Below are 20411 nucleotides of genomic sequence, written 5' to 3'. Positions count from 1 at the left end.
CTATTGTGAGAATTTATATATTGGGAACGAAGGAACGGCAGACAGCAGAGCAAATATGGCTTTCGTCGGCAGAAATCAGATGAAGTCGAAATTGGAATGCAAAGAAGGGAAGACAGACGAAGAAAGGTAGTTCAAACAGCACTTTGCTAATATTATATCGATGCAAAGTTTTTGAAACCTTAAGTTTAAGTTCGCTTTTAAGTTAGATACCTACTTAAATTTAGTTAATATTTGAACGCAATAACGCGTTTTACATCCGCTGTTGCTTTGAACACTCGTAAATGACATACTTATAGGAGCTGACTCAAAATTCTACTCATTACAGATGAGTGCACAATCTACCGAAGCATCAAAAACAGTGGAGCGACATATGCAGCGATATTACGTCATATATATTATTTTTCCTGTATATTTAAATTGAAAAGATCTCTCTTTAGATTGGGTCGCCGTGCGACACAATTAATGGCTGAACAGAAAAAAAATATGTGAGCATCAAGGCAAGGTAGTGCACAGAAAAGTGTTCATCGTTACAAAAAGATCAAAATTGGTGCAAAATAAATACAAAATAGAAAATCAATGCACGAAATATTAGTGGATCAATTTATGCAATTTATCCGCAGCCGAGAGTTTAAAAAATACTTTCAATACAGCGGTTGTTCCGTCCCATATTCACGACTGCAATGTAATGCCAAAGCACGCGATTTATTTTCTCGAGTGCGCTTTTATTTATTAATACATTGTATCATGATAATAATGTGAGCTTAAGCCCAGGGCCAGGATTAGTGTAAGTCTTTCAACCGCACGCACTTTAGTCTTAAAAATATCATATTTTACCGTACCAATGACTTGGCTGACTCCCGCTTTCGACGATTTCTTGTTAAAGTCTAAAAACCCCAGTCCGGACCCTGATAAAGCTACAAAATTTAGTTGTGGATGCATTTCAATCAAATAAAAGTTTTGCGAGACGTTCACCATTTCCCTGGGAATATAAATTATATCTCCACCGGTATTATAGTTGATCGAATAAAAATTGGATCACGACTATGGAGAACATGCACAATTTTGTCAAAGTACTGAAATAAGAAGGTCCATACCTCAAATATGCTCGCCGAAATTTTCGCGGATGAATAATGTTTTTTAGCCGAGTTATGAGTATTTGAAAATTAATCTTCATCGCCTGCTTGAAAACACGACGTCATCGGAGCGTGACGTCACGGCACGGTATCCACTGATGACAGACTGAGGAAGTGGATAAAAAATCTGTCTATGCAGGGGCTCAAACGCGAATTTGGCGAAAATAATTACTGTTTCAACGTCAAATAGCAGACTATTGCTAAGGCGCTATTGAAACAAATGAAGGTGATTGTCTGGTGAGATTTGGAAGCAATCACTATTTTTCAGAAAATCAGCCGCCATAAGGGAGTCGACCAAAAGTAAACTGTGGTATTGTGCTTTCTTAAATCCCTCTCAAGTCAATTTTTCCTTTGAGGAACTTCTACAAAGCTCGTTGATGATTTTTACTTCGATATCTTTTAAATCAAAACTCTGCCCTTCTACTCTCTTAGCGAAGAGAATGGTGTACCGTGCGATGACGTCAGAAGACGTTTCAGGTCACGTGACATCAAGCGATATTCGAGCACTTTTAATAAGCATTTGGTGGTTTCCTATTATTTTTTTATTGCCTAAATCGAAAGATTATTACTCCTGGAGTACGAATTTCATGCATTTAGATTTTTAAATGACGATATCTATTTTTCGCGATTAAATGAAAAGTGAAAATTTTCAAGCGCGCGAATACGCGACGGCTAAGTATGAATGCTGGGAAAAGCCCGTGTGACGTCATTCTGGTTCCAGCTGCCGCCGAGTGAGGTCACCTTGGGGCGAGAATATGTGCGCCACTGCGGTGCAGGCTGCTAGCAGGTAGCGCTTGGCTTAAATAAGGATTATTAATACCTTATCAAACGATGAAAACTTTCCGACCTTAGCCAGTTTTAATAGGTGATTATTTAGACATGTTTCTCTGAGCTCTGTGCCAGATGCATGCATTGGTAATCTCAGACGATGTAAAACTCCTATCCTCTCGTATAGAAAGAGGTCCCTGGGACGTCGCGTGGAGTAGCATCGCATGGGCGCCAATCTGGCCTTTTTCAAGGTTAAAATTGACTATTGCCATTCGCCTAAACTGGGATTTCTAAAACCAAATAATTTGTATATTATGAATACACTGATGGTGGGTAACGAATCGCAATCAATGCCTTTCGTTTTCTTTAATGAAGGAAACTACTCTATTTAAAAATAATTCGTTTTCGACGTAAACATCATCATTAATTTTTGTTCCAACTGGCATCAGCTGCCCAGGGTTAAAATTTCGTGGCACAATAATCCTCCACCTTTTATTTAAACTGAATTTATTTTCGCACGACGCGTTATAACAACATTTTCTAGTGTATCATGTGCAGTCAAGTTCTCCCTTCAATATGTAAAAAACGGCTAAAAAGAGAGATTAAGAGGAATGATTGGGAAGTGGGTTTGGGAAGTGTTGGGAATATTGATGGTTGTGAGATAAAGAGTTTTTAGGGTCTCGGGATAGGAAGAGAAGGGGAATAAAGAGAGAAAGAAAGAAAGGAGAGGTTCCAGGGTGAGGGTACCACGTGAGTCTTCACTGTCGCCTTGAACTTTGCTGTCGTCAGGATGGAGTCCCCGAATCGGATCATGTTCTTCTTGTCCTGCTTGGTGTTGACCCCGTGATGATCGTCTTCGATTGGTCTTCAATGCTGGAAGGGGGAGGAAGGGGTGTTTGGGCAAGGGTGGTGGTATGAGGGGTTGGTGGCCGTAGAAAAATATATAGTGCTCGACGATTGTTGCTCAGGGTTTTTGGCTTATACTATCACATATTACACGTGTTATTTAAGTTTTCATTGTTACACGTTTTTTAATATTAAAATATGATTTTATGATTAATTTGTGCAATTTTTATTTATAGTTTTGAAGATTTAACACTTTCCCGGCGAACAACATGTAAAAAAATGAGAATGAGCCATGAGAATGGGTAGCGAGTCGGTACCCGAAACGTCGGCGCTCTCATTTAATCTTACCCGCGCGGTATCCCGAGAAGAGTTTTTACGTATAGTTTTGTAGGCTGAAATATATTTACCCTGTGTTACCTTGGATATTAGTTTCATGCATATTTAATTAAGTATATTACATATAAATTATAATAAAATTTATGGTACGTATAAATTAATTTAATTTAGATAAGTAATTGTATAATTAGTTAATTCTTGAAAAATTCAAACTTCCAAAGGCTCATTGACAGTGAAATCTCGTAGACTGGTTCCAATTGCGAAGTATTTCTGATGCTGTAATCACCGGCCCTGATAACGAGGACCTCGTGAGAAATATGAATGAGAATAGCATGAGAAATATTTCGTTCTGGGAGCCTGAGTTACTTGTTAATGCAAGCAAACGTTGATCTGAGACTACTCGATGTGTCCTGTCAACATGATGGCGTTAGTTTGAAGCGAGTAATGCGTCCGAATCAAAGAAAGACCGGTCTAGCGGGAATGAGGCATGCCTCGTGCCATTTTGAATGAATGTCGATGTCATCAGAAAGACGGGAATTCCTTCCCTGATGAGTGAGCGCGCGGAAAGGAAACTCGACATTTTTCGAGGCGACCTCCTCTGGGCGTCCTCGCCTTCTTCATGCACCGGACAAATTCCAAACAGACAGCGAACGGAAAGAGTATTTCAGGTGAGGCTTCCTTTTCACCTTTCTCTGTCATAAAATTTCCTGATATTGGATAATCGGAAATGCCACAGCAATGACTCTTTATGTGGATTCGGCACCGCAGCGTTACAATGGCTGCATGCTTAGAGATATACGTGAAAATAGAACTTTCATTTTAATTTCATAGCACTTTCAATTACAGTTAATAGCATTTTGTAGCATCTATTTTTTTCTTTATTTTCATAATGTAGCACTAGTATTTGATGACAAAGTGTGTGATGAATCATAGTTATTAGAAAAAATACAGAATAGTTTAAATAGTTATGGGGCATTACAATAATAAAATAAGGAATAAGACATAAAGTAAATAATTAAAAATTATATTAGTTGCTTGAATATCATTTACGCTAGTTGAAAATCAACATTGAATAAGTTTCAAAACACTCTTCCTTCAACTAGTTGCGTCTGTCAGTCACAACTAGGTTGTACTGGCTGAAAAACCTCTCTGCAAACATCTGTCCAGATTGTGTGGAGTGCAGCAATACCAAACTCAGTTTTTTCTAGCCAGATGGCAAGAAATATTTGCTTTACATCGCAGAAGCTACTAGGATTCCTCTCTAGTAGCTGCCGATGAAAATACTGTGAAACAGAAAGGCCCGGCGTCCAGTGGCGCCGCGAGGGGTGGGCTCGGCACTAAGTTTACGAATTTTGGCATCGAAAAGGCAAATTTGTGGTTTAAATATCACAAAAGTCCAGCCATCGCGCCTATGTCGCATTTATTCGCGTGTATCACATCAATGTCGCATTTATCGCACGTGCGACTTTCACGTATCACTATGCATGCTTACGTTGCATTTTTTATTTCCTCCAGAGCATATTCTTACAGCTAAAATCTTCATCCATCTGTCATCAAATGGATTATATTTGAAGTGACCGGCATTTGTCATTATTTTGCGCGTTCCGCCATTACCCGTTGCTTTCTGAAGCCACCCCCGTTCCCCTCCCTTCGGAATAAATAAATAAAGAAAGGGAGGAGAGAGTTATGATGGGGGGGGGAGGGGGACTAGGCTATAGACGAAGGAAGGGACGCGAGGCGACGTCAGCACGAATAGGACTTAAGGAAAGGGTAGGCGTTCGAGGGAACGTACACATGCACGCGTTTAATTACTTGCAACGCTCATTATAAATGCTTCAAAATTCTTCCCTCCGTCATTCATCTCCTGAAAGCAATGCAGAAGTTGGGAAGGCCATATGAATACCATCCTTAACTCTTAACCGGTGACGTGCAATTCTTGTTACACTATCAGTGACGTGCGGTCTGGGAAACCGCAATAAAACAAAAATTCATAAAACGTTGCAAAGCCATTTTTAGTTAGTTTAATGTTTCTTTGACTTCTCAACTATTATAAAAGTTATATTAAATATTATCCATTCCCAATACGAACCAACTTTTTAAGTAAAAATTATTATGTGAAACAGGATCAAAAAACTGATATCAAAAACACTTGAGTTGTTATTATTATAGGAGTTTTTAATTAAGTACAAAATTATCCACGTTATGCAACTAAAAATGATTCCTTAAAAATTATAAATTATTATTATTCTTGAAAAATCACTAGGAATTGTTTTAACAACTTTTTGAATTATTTCCACCAGCATTACGTTTGTTGGATTTCCAATTTAGTGACGTGAGGTCTCACATACCGCTACTCTAATTCAGTTGCAAATTTTCAGAAATAAATAATAAGAACGTTGAATTTAAAGAGTGCTATGTCCTTATTATACAAAATTATGACTTTCACGAGGATAATAGATATTTTGAAATAGCAATTTTGAAAATATTCATAATTTTAGAAATGCAGCTGTCTCTCAGACCGAACGTCACCGGTTAAGGGTTAAATCAATGCGGTGCGTACTACGTGAAAGAGGCTGATTCAAATACGGTCGTAAGGTTTTGTTTTATTGATGGAATTTCTTTCCTTACTCGCTACCCTAATTACATCACCAACTCACGAGATATGGACGGCATATTTTTGTGTTCAATTGCTTGAAGTTCACACAGAATGGAAAAAGGGGGAATAATGTGAAAAGTGAGTCCAATATTCATCTGACGTTCTTAAGATTCCATTAATGTGGAAAATAAATGCTAAAGTGAGTCACCTCGGAGCTTCAATAAATACGATGGCTGACTGGACACTTTTTGTAGCCTCGAATTTGAACAGAGAAATCGCTAATTGGCGGGTGCAAACATACCCATAAGAAAAAGACTTATACGTAGAGAAACACTAGGAACATGCAGTCGGCATTTGCAGAAATATTTATGATACTTTTCGGGATACTCTGGTAATCCTTCCTCAAAATTTATTTAATCACCTTCAATTCAGCGCGACCGTAACGCGAAATAAATGTGAAACAATATCGAATTTGTTACTTATTTCGTAAAGATATCATGGCAAATTGATAATTGGAAGTATTTAATATAAATTGCAAATAACGCTAATTTAGGACGTTATGACGAAATAACTGTAATGCCAGCTGTTTCTGTGGGAAACATGAATTTCTCTGATTTTCATTGGATTCATTGTTTATGAAATAGCGAAATATTTTTCGATGTGATTTTAATAAGTTTTCAATGCTTGATTTTTCATTTACGTATTTATTGTCACGTTCACTTTCGTTCGCGACATCTTTTTCCAGCTTGAATGTGGCGTGATTTCTCTTTTGTTTTCGATCCGCGGGAGTAAGTAACTCAGTGCCTAAATTACATGTTCAACAAGGCGAAGACCATCTATCCTACCTTGGAATAGGTAAATACGAAATATTATTTTGGAATTGAGTAGAATTTCAGAAGTGCATTTTTTTATTGTCTCCCGCGGAATAAGGCAGTCAGTCAGAACAAGCGAGGGACAGTGCCATAACAACGGGTAAGTTTATCGGACCGAGCGAACGAATTTTAATCAGGAGGAATAATGGTGTCGGGAAATTGCGAAAGTAATGTGATTCTCGGCTGCATTTCAGAAGGAAGGATACACTCGATAAGCAATCCAAAGCGGAAAAGCATCTCCATTGTCTCTGAAGACGAAATCTCTTCTCTAGAATTCATCAACAAAACCGCTGATGACTTACGCCTCACCAGTATGGCCGCATGCCACCGCAACTCATCTAAAACGTATTCAAATGCGCGAAAATAAAACAGTTATGAAAATATCAGGTGCCTCCTGGTTCATCAGCTATTAGAAAATTCGTAATGAATTTAAAAAATTCACGCCCATTTTAGTTTCCCTCAAGGCCGCTCCTATTAAATTCCAACATTCCTTTGCCAAAAATAACAAAACAATATCAATGAATCTTTAGAACTATAATATTCCTTCAAAACCGAAGCATAGAACCCCTAAATGTGCCCTAATCCCTTCCCATATTCCCTATCCCACCTTACCCTTGCAATGCATGGACTGAAAATTCAATAAAGAAGTCAACTGTAGTATGGAAACCAACCCCGTTCGAGAAATGCCGAGAAGACAGCTGATTGGCTGGGAGCTCAGACTCGGCTATTAAAGAAAATTCCGCTTGGCTTGGCATATAATCTTCATACGCATTAAATCAGGGTTATGAGTCTCTACTCCCGAAATGTAATGCCAATTGTGTTCCCCAATTAGCACTAAAATACGTTTATTTGCTGATAACGCTGTCATCTATCGCGAAATTAGTGATCACTCTGCCTTTGAAATTTTATCTCAGGATTTAAATAATGTTCATGTGCGGAGTCAGGTGTGGGGAGTAGAACTGAAATCAGAGTATATATGCACGGCTGCACTTTCCTTGCGTAGGCCTTCCAGATATCACCATAAACATAATTTGTGGATGGTGTCAACAGTATGGTGACCGATGTAGCGAGGTATCAGGGTCGTATAATGTCGTCCCTATAATGGAGAATACATTTAAGAAATATTTGTGGCAGTGCCCTGAAAAAGCTAGGATTCGTCATGCGTGTAGTGGGAAGATTTTCCGATGAAAAAGCGAATGGGAGGTTCTATTTTGCTCTCGTCCAGCTGCTCCTTGAATGTGCAGCACCTTCGGAGGACCCAGGGTGCGTCCTCCGAAGGGTGCCAACGCACGAGGGCCGGCACCCAACTTACTCCGCCCGATCATCGAAGAGAGGGGTGTGGAGGGGAAGGAAGGAAACGCCGACGCGATTCGAGAATCCAGACAAGCAGTACGCCAACTATTGGCCGAACTAGGAAGTAGAGCTCCGAGGATACCTAAGGAAACCACGTTGACCAATCGTTGGTATTTCTGGGAATTCTCTGATTTTTCTAATTATATTTTTTGTATTAAGCCATCATAACGTCGCAAGAAATATATTTTAAGCATTCATATTAATGTAAAATGCCTTTTCAGTCGCCATTTTTTTCTACAATTCATCATTTACTGAGACGGTGGTTTGTTTGTTTAATGCACTTGGGGTAACCGACGTATTGCAATTTTTCTTTTCTAGCCGGCTGAGAATAATGTTATTTTCATCGCAGTCACTCATTTATGGTCATTAGGAAACCTTTGAGTAATGTCCGTGAGATAGTAGGGGATATTTCAACTGAGATTTATTAATTCCTTAATCTTAACTGCTATTTGTCGTTGCCCTTGGGAATTGAAATACCTCCTCAAAGCCAAGAGAATCTTCTTAGATATTTTCTACCTTAATTATCGCAGTGGCTCGACGACTCATCCTATTGCACCTATGTTATCATCACAACAATATCCTCGATGCGTCAGGGCAAATTACTCACCGCTTTCAGCGCCGCCATCGGAGTTTTGAGTCGCGAATAGGGGGTCCGATGACGTCTTCGGGGTGAGGATAGGGCCGGAAGGAGGAGGATGGGGAAATCCCAACGCCGCCGTCATCAGGGCGACGTGGTCCACCGCTTGCGAAATCGTTATTTGAAATATCTACGGAAGGGGAAGATGTTTCTATGGACAAGGAAAATCTTACAATTCTTCCGTAGAAACCTTGAGTATACAGTGAGTATATGGGATCTAGTCCAGAAAGAATTAATTCGTGAACCTAATAAAATACTAAAGAAACCTGCGTGATTCGTTAAAAAAAACCTGGTACTGGCGTACACAAAGCGTTACACACCTGTTAAGCGAATTAGGGTGTTAGGCGCTGGAGACTCGGAGGCTGTGTGCTGAGCTTAGATATCTTGTGGAATTGAATAGATATCTTTCAGAGGATACGGAGAACATCATACGAAATAGATGTGTATTTCCAAGCTCGACAGAAAGTATAAATCTAGAGAGATATTTTGCCGAACGGATTGGTGTGGGAATATTTCTTTTCTTATAATAAGAAGAGGGGTTTCGGGAACCCAGGGAGGGCCCTCATAGGGTCTTGAGGACCGGGAACCAAGTCCTATACTTATACGCCCGAGCCATCTCAAAGAGGGGAAGGACTGAGGAAGGAAAAAGGATGTGAGGGATCGCCGCGCTGAGAGCAGAACCCTGATTATGTAACTGTGAGAAGGGTGAGAGCGATGTCGTTGCCAGGTGCAACGCGATTCCTACGACGGAAGGTGATAGCAGCGATTATGAAACCGTGATCGCACTCTTTATCACGCTGCGAGCGTCATCGGCCTATCACGTTCGAAACCGATGGTGACAAGTATGTGCTGACATAAAAACGAGCACTAAATGCAAATGTTAGCAAAAATTATTGTTTATTTAATTTAAAAATGCCCTATAATGGAGTAAAAATTAATAAAATTCTTAATTATTTCTACTGTAGACATTTCTACTCTTGACATTATTAGATGTCCACGTTGTTCAATTGTTATATGCGCATGGTGGTGAATTCGATTGAGCAGCTTTATTTTCACACAGCAAATTGGAAATTACTGCTAATCGAAGTACATCCGTGATTTAAACGTCAATTAATATGTTTCGAAGTTTAATTATCAACATTTGCCAAGTACGTTCTCCAATATATCAACATAGTTAAACTCCTTTTCGATTTTTTAATCGTCATAAATCAACTAATAACTACTTACATTCAAATCGCTAGCGCGATTACACTTCCATTATCATTTCAACATTAATTAGTTTCCATCCAAGCGTTACGACTTTTCGACCATTCTCTACGATATAGCAAATATAATGACTGTAGCATCTCCCGGCGAGCATTAACACAATAGATTACGTTATCACACATCGAAAAGTAATACTACACTTTCCCCATAACTTTACCATAATACGAGTACTTTATCATAATATCACCTATTGGCGAAGCGAAGTACTTAGCCTTGAACTGCCTCCATTTTATGTTTTCGTTGTTTGTTATTGTTATTTCCGTTATTTCAAAGACTCCACAGACGACGCATTCTCTTTTGAGAGATGTGTCGAAGGATTTCATTGGCTCTTCAGATTTCTCAATGATACCAACCTCGCGCGCTCGTACTTATATGATACGCGCGATGACGGTGGCTTACATGATCGCGCGATACAGCGGAACGTGATGGGAGAACGTGGTGGTCATCTGTCGCCGTCGTCGCTGTCACATCTACATAATCGAGGTGCAGGACGACGCGTCCAGGGGAAGGATAGGATTGGAAGGATAGGGAAGAGGAATCCCGGACCGTCACAGAGGCGGGTGGGTCCTACTATTGGCGAAACCATGATTTAATGATTCTACAGAAAGGAAAAAATTCCCTATGAGGAAGGAAAGGGCACATCCCATTTTAATTTAGTCACGAATCTGGATTGATTCTTCAGTTGTCAATTGAGCCTGCTTGCCTTTCAACGCTGGCATCAGCTCACTGAAATTTAGATCATTTTCTAAGTATGTCACGACATCTCGAAATCCTCTATCTAGGATCAAAATGTCACCCTTTTCCATGAAAGTTTTCATTGGATGTGCCGATTGCAAGATTGATTTCAGAATATCGGCATCATTTTGTGGTTGGAATTACAATCGGTATGTGTTTGAGCGTTAATGAGAGTACTAAATATGAGCAAGATGGTATGAAACGGTTATTATGGGGGCACAGGTCATGGAAAAAACAGCAAAAAATGGCCAAAATCGCATATTATATTTTTTTCGCGGTGTTCCACCACCAAAATATTCTTCTTTCATTACATTAGCGGAAAGGTATTTAAATACTCCTTCGAAACACATTTTTTCTTTGTGGCTCTCTCAAAAATATTTAATGATAACTAGCGTCTGAAATTTTCAAATCGACGCCATTTCTCCTTATACCATTGAAATGTTGTGAAAAACATTGGGCATCTGCTCCATTAAGAAAGCCCTCAAATGTCGCAAACTGCATTGAAAAATATGCTTTCTACCCCGAGGTATTAAAAAATTAGTGGAAATCGAATTTTCGAGCTATCCGGCCCTGGTGGGCCTCTAGTGGGCTGTAAGTGTGGGGAGGTTAGTCCTTTTTGATCCCAAATCCTATGCTCCAAGTCCGGGAAAAATCCGGTAGGGGGGACTTTTCACCCTCTTATTCGGCTATGCCCTTTCTACGATTTTCCGTAGATCTTATAATAAGAACAATCAAGGACTTAAATAAATGCTTGGTAGAACTTTGTTAGAGTATTTCCTCTTTATTTGTTAACGGCTGGTGTCCTAACGCCACACGCCCATTTTAGCCGCTGGCGATGTAGTATGTAGACCACTGGAAAGCACGGCTAGTGAAAGGGGCGACCACGACTGTCTTTCACCGTTTGAAAAAAAACAGTAGTTGCCATGGAGGCAGGTCAGGTGAGTTGTGAGCGTGAGAGATCGATTCGAAATTGTTGTCACGAAAAAATAGCAGCGCAGAGTCCGCCCGTTGTGCTGGTACAATGATACTCTTGATGAATGAGAACACGCGTAGCCATTCCACACCGATTTTCACGCTATGCTCGCATTTTCAAGTTCCCGTCCAGGATAGATAGCTCATGTGCGCACAGACCCCTCGGAAATGCCAACTTTGGGGGCCATGTGTTCCACAGTCCTTTCGGCGATCTTCCAAAACGATTTTCTCCCCCCTCTCGATCGGAGCGACTGGTGCGAGGCCGAGATTGCTTCAGTGCCTTGTCGCACGCGGCGTTCTGGCTTCTTTGAACTGTCGCTCTATCGAACGACACATCTATTGACTCCATGACCGCATGTCTCGAACAAATAGCGATGGATTTCAATTGGTGACGCGGCAAACATTCGTTATCTCCGTGAGCGTCCACGCTATTCTTATACTTAGAAGGTCGCTATTTAAAGTAACAACAGTAGTCCTCGCTGCTGCTAGAATTGTGTGTGCCGTTCGGTGCTGCTATCTCATAATGAGTGCACGCGTATTTTAAATAAATAATATGTTTCTATCAGAAGCTAATCCCGAGAAAAAAATCGTAGTTGTTGTTACTCAGATGACCCTCGTAATGAAATTTTGATGTCCCTGACGAAAAATACTTGTTTAACGACCGCTTTTTTTTTACTTTTGCTCACCGTTGCTTTGTTATAACCTTCCTCAAAGGAGTCTTCCATGAGCGATCCACCATTTATTTCATACCCTCTGCCTGAAATTCCCTTTTGTGCCCCGGTTAGCCTTTTACTCTGGTTTTAAATTCCCAAGATTCAAGTGTGTTGGAGTGGAATTTTTCCTCCTTGGAATAAATAATTGCAATTGTCCACGATTATAACATTTATTCCGACCTAGGTTTCAGTGTTAGTAAGTCATCTTCAAGGTTCAGGGTATGTTACTACCTTAACTTTGAGTTACAAATGGTGTTTACTAGTGATGGGTCGATCATGAACGATTCGATCAAAAAGATTGAATCACTAGGTGAATCAAATGACTCATGATTCATTTCGTTAAACAAGTCGATCATCAATCATCAATCACTCCGACTTCCGGTTTCATATCAATCATCTCGGTTTCCGGTTCGTTTCAAAATTTGGAACGATCGATGCTTGATCTCTTTTCCTCAGGGCAGAAATAGTTGTGAGAAAATTAAATACTATGTTATGAAGAACTAAATACTTGTGTAATCTTTTTCTTAAATGTTTTCCAGCAGTTATCAGTATTAATAACACCAATACACGTAAAAGGAAAATATTAAGATGACTCCTGTAGGAGAACGTTAAGAAGTAGAAGTTAAAGCTGGTTACATTTTATTGTGCCGTTCATAAAATTATCCTGCAGATCAGATTCATGCATAGTGTGTGGTGTATTTTTTGTTATATTTTGATCAACTATAGTTAGAAATTATTTTATAAGTGTTAAGAAACTGTGGCAGTTTTGCCTTCCCAAATATTTTCATGACACTACTTCCTTCATTTTTGCAATCTAATTTACTCATCTAGGAATTCACAATCAAAATAGTATATGAAATGATAATATGGATAGCAATCAGCGTTACCAATGCTCTTCGCAGATGAGGCAATATTTATTCGATTATTCAAAGTGATTTATTACATCCATTGATTGAGTCTTTTCGATCTTGATTCCTTTTGAGTCTTTTCGATCATGATTCATTTGAGTCTTTTCGATCTTGATTCCTTTGAGTCTTTTCGATCTTGATTCATTTGAGTCTTTTCGATCATAGTGATTGAATCAATTGATTGAATCACTTATGTGACTCGAGTCAAAATGATTGAATCACTAAAATGATCGACTTTGCCCATCACTAGTGTTTACTACATTCAATTTATACAGCAATTTGCTTGAGTGGGGAAGTAAGAGGAGGAGGAAAGGGATGGGAAAACCTGAAGAAGAAAGTGAACGGAATAGAGGGAAGAGATGAAATTAATTGAATAGAATAGAAAATGAAATTTATTATTCCGGGACAAGTTTGTCCCTTAGGAGCATACATGGTTATAAATATAATAGAGTCAGAAATATTACAAACAATATGTATATTTACATTATACATCGATTTCACAGAATGCGACTAAATATATGACAGAGTAGAACAAAAAAATACATATGTATATATAATTAACAGCGAGAAAAACGTATGAACTCATAAATAGGACACATCTGATTTTGTTAACTTTAGCATCAGCACAATAATCAGTTAACTTTAGGAATTTTAACAATGTAGTGTTTATGATCTTGGAGTATAGGTCATACTATGTATGTAGTATGACCTATACTCCAAGATCATAAACACTACATTGTTGTAATAATAAGGAAGGTCAGGAGAAGAAACTGTATTCATTTAGGAATTTTAGTGTAACTATTTGAGGGATAGTAGGGATGAATTCGATTTGTACCGATGGTCATTTTGGAGGGGAATTTGGGAATGTTTTCTTAAGCTAATCTCTGATTGTTCCATAGCTTCTAATTTCTTCCCTTTTGTATGGGTATGGAGCACCATGGTCCTAAAATTTGGCCGGTTTTTCCAGGAATCACCTCCCCCTGTTTTAGTCTCTCCCATTCCATTCCTTTCACATTCTTCTTCAGGTTTTCCCAACTCCTCCCCCACCTCACTCTTCCACCGCTCCAGTTAAAAAATATATAAATTGATTGCTCTGCGCACCATTCGTACCTAGAATATCATGTACCTAGTAACATTGTAACCTGGGCCGTAATAAATTGTATAATTCTAGGAAAATCGCGAGTATTTATTTTACTCTGGTGTTGGTACATGAACCACTTAATTAGTATTCGGCTGGCGTTTTTGGGTGTCATATGCAGTATTACTCATATCATCATCCCCCTTGTCCCCGCCCCCTGAATGTTTTCCCATCACCCAAACTTAAACAATCATATTATATTTGATTGTTAAAGTTTGGGTTATTATTATTAAAAATGATGCTTTGCCGGTGATCGACACATCTTGAGGATATCGGTTATCCATCGAAAACCATTTTAGTGTAAATTTGATTAAATGCATCCGTGTTTATATTCCTCTAACGTCATGATTTTCCCGGATCTGAAATTAGGGAAAAAATCCCTCGGTATTTTCCCAGATGCAAATATTTCTTGTTTGAGAAAAAGCCAAATTTTGACGGTGTTCATTGTCTGTGTACTCCGTGAAATTCGTGACGAAGCGAAAGATTTTGAAGGAGTAAGGCATCGCGCATAAAAAGACGATATCGATGTCTATGTTCTAACAAAACGTATCTCAAATTCGGCCTGTTTGAGACAGATATCTTAAACAAAGAGTAATAACATTAAAAAATGAAATAGTAGCAAATAACAACCCTTTGTTTGCAAATTAATGCTTCTTTTTTCAGTTGTATATATATTGACTTTTGGTTTATAATTTCAGTGTACAAGTAAAAAAAATAATCGTTCTTTTGCTCTCCTGAAAAGGTGCTATCTTTGAGATACGTGTTGTTAGAACTTAGCCATCGATATGCGAATGTGAGGGCGTGATGCAATAGCATCAGTAATTGCGCGTCCTTCGGTCGCAGTCGTAATCGCTGTTCGCTGGAAGAATACGGAGCCGCAAGCCACGGTGCACGAAAAAACAATCTTAACCCAGCCAGCCTCTCCGCTTGCACGCGTGGAATAAGAAAACGCTCGGGGATATGGCCACTGGCCCCATTCCCTTTAGTTGTTGGCGTCATGAGGGATCTGGTTCATTTACTCGAATCAAGGAAAACCAGCCAGGGAAGAAGCGCGCTCAAGAGAACGAAAAAGATTGTGAACCACGTGACGCCCATGCACAAGGCCAAGGGATAGCGGAGGAGCGGGGCCACGTAAAGATTTTGACGTCATCAACTCATCTGCGAAAGGTTATAGTTTGAAATTACTGGTTAAAATTGCATGTATCCTGAATCACCGTGGAAATTCCACCTAACATCTAGTACCCTGAGCCTCGGTACAATTGCCATGGGAATCGAGGAACCTGGATAGCTTACTGGTCTGCCCGGAAAGCCAAAATTCCGCCGTTCGATTCCTGGTTCAGGGTAATTTTTTCTCATAGCAATTCATGAATATTTCACTGTCGTGTACGCGGATGGCCTCGAAATACTGAGCAATTACGTTTTGGTTTATAAGTACAATTTATCGACAGGTACCTTCGTACATGAATGTGGTAAAAGACAAGTAAATTATACGAAAAGGTTATGTGGTGAGAGAAAGTCTTCTATTTTTCGCCTCGAATAATTATAGTTGTACATACTCTCAATTGCTTCCCATATGAATTTTAAAAGGGTTAAAATAATATACTAAGCGGATATAAGTGGAAGTTTCTAATGCACACTCGTATTGTGGTAATGAATGCAAGAAAAATTCACAGCATAATAAAACAACTGAAAGAAATGCCTCGTGCAAAAAAATCATTTAAAATGCAAATTGATAATGCCTAAATGCAGCATGGTTAGCACAATTTAGCAAATAAACATCTTTCTTGGAAAACGAAACCGGAAATAGTTCATAAATACAGAATATTGCAATGTAGCATATTAAATGCTGGGTGTAAAAAATGATTCAAAGAAACGCTTTGTGTGTTGGCGTTAGCGACCTGTTCTAAGTACAATTCTCCTTGCATCTTGCTACAATAATATGTCCAGTACGTGTAACAACAGATTCAAGTTACAGTAAGAGAAAATATTAATAGCTGGATAAGTTGGCGGCATATTGAAAATTGGAAAATAAATACGGCTATTTTTTTTAATTCCAAAACGATATCGCAATAGAGAAATAGGTGGATAGGTATGTGGAATTGGAAACATCCACCTGCTCCCGTTAATCTTACATTATTTACAGGAACTTAACAAAAATAATACAATGATATATGCGTTTTTTTAAACTGTCACTAACTTTGCGTCCTTCTTACCTGGGGCCGTATTCTGTAACTCCAAACCGATCGGTGCGGCACCGATTCGTCGGGTGCGACGTCACACCGACTCCCGGCAAGAAGTGGTGCGATTCTGTACGAACCCGATCGGTGCGGCACCGACGTGAGGACGGGAGATCGTCGGTAGCCGTACCGACAGCAAAAAGGTGTCGGTACGGCCACCGACTAGTGGGTTTCATGAACTCCCCGGTGCGCATTGTACGTTTTATTTTGTTTTTACCTCATCACCGAGTAAATAATGAGGTTTGCTGCAATGTTATCTTTTTCGGCCCCTTCGAATACGCCTCTATAATTCACTGTGTCATCATCTATATTGATTACCTTGACAGAAATATAAGATAATGGTCAATAAACATGAGGTTTGCTAACATATAATGACTTTCTCTCATTTATGTTACCACTTTCACTCGCTTGTAATAGGCTTTGTTTCCCTCTATCATAATTTATTTGCTCCTTTGACATAAAAAATATATTTTTGATTAAATATGAGTTTATGAGTTTCCGCAATGTTATCACTTTATATCACTCTGAATAGGCAACTATTATTTCGCTCAATCATCATTTTGCGTTTCTCTCGGCATAGAAATAAGATCTTTTTATTTTAGTATGAAGTTTGCCACAACGGTATCAGTTTCTTTCATTTGTAACAGGCAACTATATTTCATTTTATCGTCAGCCATTGATTCCCTTGACGATAAAAGAAGATATTTGTTAATAAGTATGAGGTTTGCCGCAATATTATCATTTTCTCTCACTTGGAATGCGCAACTTAAACATATGTATTTCACCCAATCACAATTTCTTTACTTCCTCGTCATTACACTCCTTTTAATTACACCCAGCTCCATATTTTTATAACAATTTCCTTACTTGTTCCTCTAATATGACATTTACATTTGCTTTTGAATCCTACGTTCACGTTCCATGGTATGTTATTTTCGTCTGCTACGGTGCCAATGGCATAACCTTCCGTCGATAACATTTACACGGAACTTACTTAATGACAACTATATTACCAAATCATGAATAAATAGCAATATACGGAACCAATATTTTAAAAAATAAACTACGATCTCAAGGATAGTTTCAATAATTCATTCCAGCAACAACAATCTCCATCACATACAAACTTTATTGTGATGTTGTAATATTGTTTCCTTCGATTCTGTAGGTACAGCAATACTACCACACATTATATAAGCATTGTTAATAACTTATCCAATATCGATTATCTTAATCTAGCAATAAGTCGTAATTTCCGCAAATAAAAAGATTGAGAATGACGACAACAAACTGTGCCAATGAGTCTTCACTTGTTTTTACCCTTCTTTCATTGGTGGAGACACGTTAGATGACTTCTAGCTTCGGATATATTCGGATTTTCCCTGTTTGAGAAGGAGGGGAATCCGTACCGACTGGTTTGATATCGACGACCATATTGAATCGCTGAATTAGCCGTCGTCGGTATGGAAACCGTCGTCGGTACGGAATGATGTGCTGTCGGTGGGCTGGGAAGGGAAACCGACCGGTGCGGTACTGACGAAATACAGAATACGGCCCCAGGTCTCACAGTAGCTACGGAAAACCGATGCCTCAATTTCATTTCTTGAGATAATTCGTATCATATCTCATTTTTCCCGAACAATGGAAGTGTTTGCGGAATTCTGATAACTGGCGAAATGAATTCCTCGCGTGTCGCCAATGGGATCGCTCTTCAAACGACACCGCAATTCATGAGTGGCTACAAAGAAGATGCGGAAAAAATATCCATAATGCCTCATTCACATTACGATTGTTCCAGCGATTGTCGGAACTATCGTGCATTCACACGACGATTGTTAAAACCTGTGCTGCCCTCTAGTGCTGACATTTAAAGTGAACGGGAAATTGACGGTTAGCAAAGGTGTTAAGGTATGCAGGGACAAGATATTACTGTGTTCAACGTGTATTTAACGAATAAATTTTCTCCCGCCCATATTCTTCCTTCCTAGGACAAATCCATGAAACAAATAGATCTTCACGAGCTTTTCGTCTTTCTCTTGTCGCTTCCGTTTCCATAGATCTTTCATCTGTATAAAAGATCTATGTCCGTTTCCGTTCTCCCAGCGCCTAACCATCGTAAAGTGGCAACGTTTGGAACTACGTCAACTATTGTCAGGACATGCATTCACACGGCTAGTTCGGCCAACTATCGTTAGGACGATCGCTCGGACAATCGTAATGTGAAGGAGGCATAACACAGCCATACGCATTAAAATACAGCATAGCGAAAGGCGCCACCTACTTGCCATGAGGTTATGACGTCATCACAGTCCTTGCTAATATATATATTCCACTGGGAAAAACCTTTAACCGTGGGAACGAATCGCTCGAAAGGTTAACAATAAACTTCAAATAACCTCACTAGACTCATGAATGAAACCGGCGAGTAGCATAAACACGTCGAGGATTTGTAAAAATGAATTTCTGACGTCACCAACTTCAATTTTTTCGTCGCGAATATATCGAGAAGTAGTCGAAGAATCAAAGTACGGAAATGTACGCACAGTTTTATTAATCTTTCAAATTGAATCACACTCGAAATATTCGACAAAAGTATGTTTAAAAACTTGAAACATCACGCATTTTTTAAAAAATGGCCCATTAATGCGGGAGTCCAAGACACTGCACGCGGCCTGGAAGCCTTCTTCTGGGACCCCTCGCATGGTCTCCGTCGCGGCCTGGTTTTTGGACGGGACCTCGCGGATTCTAAGCGCGTAATGGCAAGGCGCGTTGTCGTAATGGAGTAGCGAAGTCGTGGAGATGTCTTTCCTCGGCCTGGTGACCCTTTTTCGCAATCTTTCCTGCACATTCAAGTAAAAGACAGTGTTAAGTGTTTGTCCTTCAGAAGCAATTTTCTTTATGGACCGCTCCTTTGCTGTCGAAAATGACAATGACCACTGATTTCACTTTTGATTTGCCCATTCTTACCTTCCTGGGCGTGAACTTCTTCCTGAACCTCCTAAAAGGCCTTCAACCACATCAAAACGGGACGGAGAAGAGTCCCCGCCAGCCTCACGAATCATTTTGTTTGTCCCTTCAATTTTTTTTTTTTTATTTCAGCTCCATACTCAAACTTTCCTCGATCATCGATTCCATTTTTTTCGTGGCACGGGCAACGCGCAGAGGTTTGCAATAATTAACGTCTTGCCGCTTTCTTACCTTGGAGAGTACTAAAGCGTAGTTTTTTGACAGAGCTTAGTGTCCACCTCACCGCTATCTACGAAAAATCGTAGTACTTTCCATCCTCATAGGAAAACCTTTTTTTTTTGTAGAAACATTAAATCATGGTCTCGCTAATATTAGGACCCGCCCGCCTCTGTGACGGTGCCGGATTCCTCTTCCCTTCCTTCCCAATCCCGTCCCAGGAGGCGTCGTCGGGCTCCTATCGCGGCGGCGCCTCCTTCCTTTTTCCTGCCTTGTCCTCCCCCTTCTGTGGTGCAGAGGTGATAAGCTCATTGCTTCAGACTTCGGCCCAGGAGAGTAACCCCGCGAGCTCTCCCTATGTGTCTCGTATCCACACTGTCCACCACACCGACTCCAAGTGCTTTGATCCCATTCCGACCAATAGGAGCTGTGCGGGAAATTCAAATGCATTACTTTTGGAACGCACCCTGTACTTGAGCGTATTCGACCTGAAGAGGAACCAACGGCGGAAGTAGAAACGTTGATTGAAAAACACCTCCTACGCGGCAGCGAATCCGGAAGCAGGATGAAACGGTCGATTTCTGACGTCTTCTAGCGCTAGAAAGTCTCCACGGTAGGAATATCGTACTTAAAGACGCATAGCAACCATCTGGAAGTGGCCCAGAATCACAATAAGCTGGGCACCTGATTTATTAGATTAGAGATGCAATTACCGTGC

The 20411-nt window shown here is 39.7% G+C and overlaps 1 protein-coding gene across 1 annotated transcript in view; it reads left to right on the top strand.

Moving 5' to 3' along the window:
• Window positions 1-20411, top strand: part of LOC124171715 (protein tweety-2) — a 124110-nt gene that overhangs the window by 34252 nt on the left and 69447 nt on the right. The gene's annotated exons all lie outside the window — the stretch shown is intronic.

The sequence above is a fragment of the Ischnura elegans genome, chromosome 1, assembly GCF_921293095.1.
Source record: "Ischnura elegans chromosome 1, ioIscEleg1.1, whole genome shotgun sequence".
NCBI lineage: Eukaryota > Metazoa > Arthropoda > Insecta > Odonata > Coenagrionidae > Ischnura > Ischnura elegans.
This window is presented reverse-complemented; position numbering and strand designations above follow the sequence as displayed.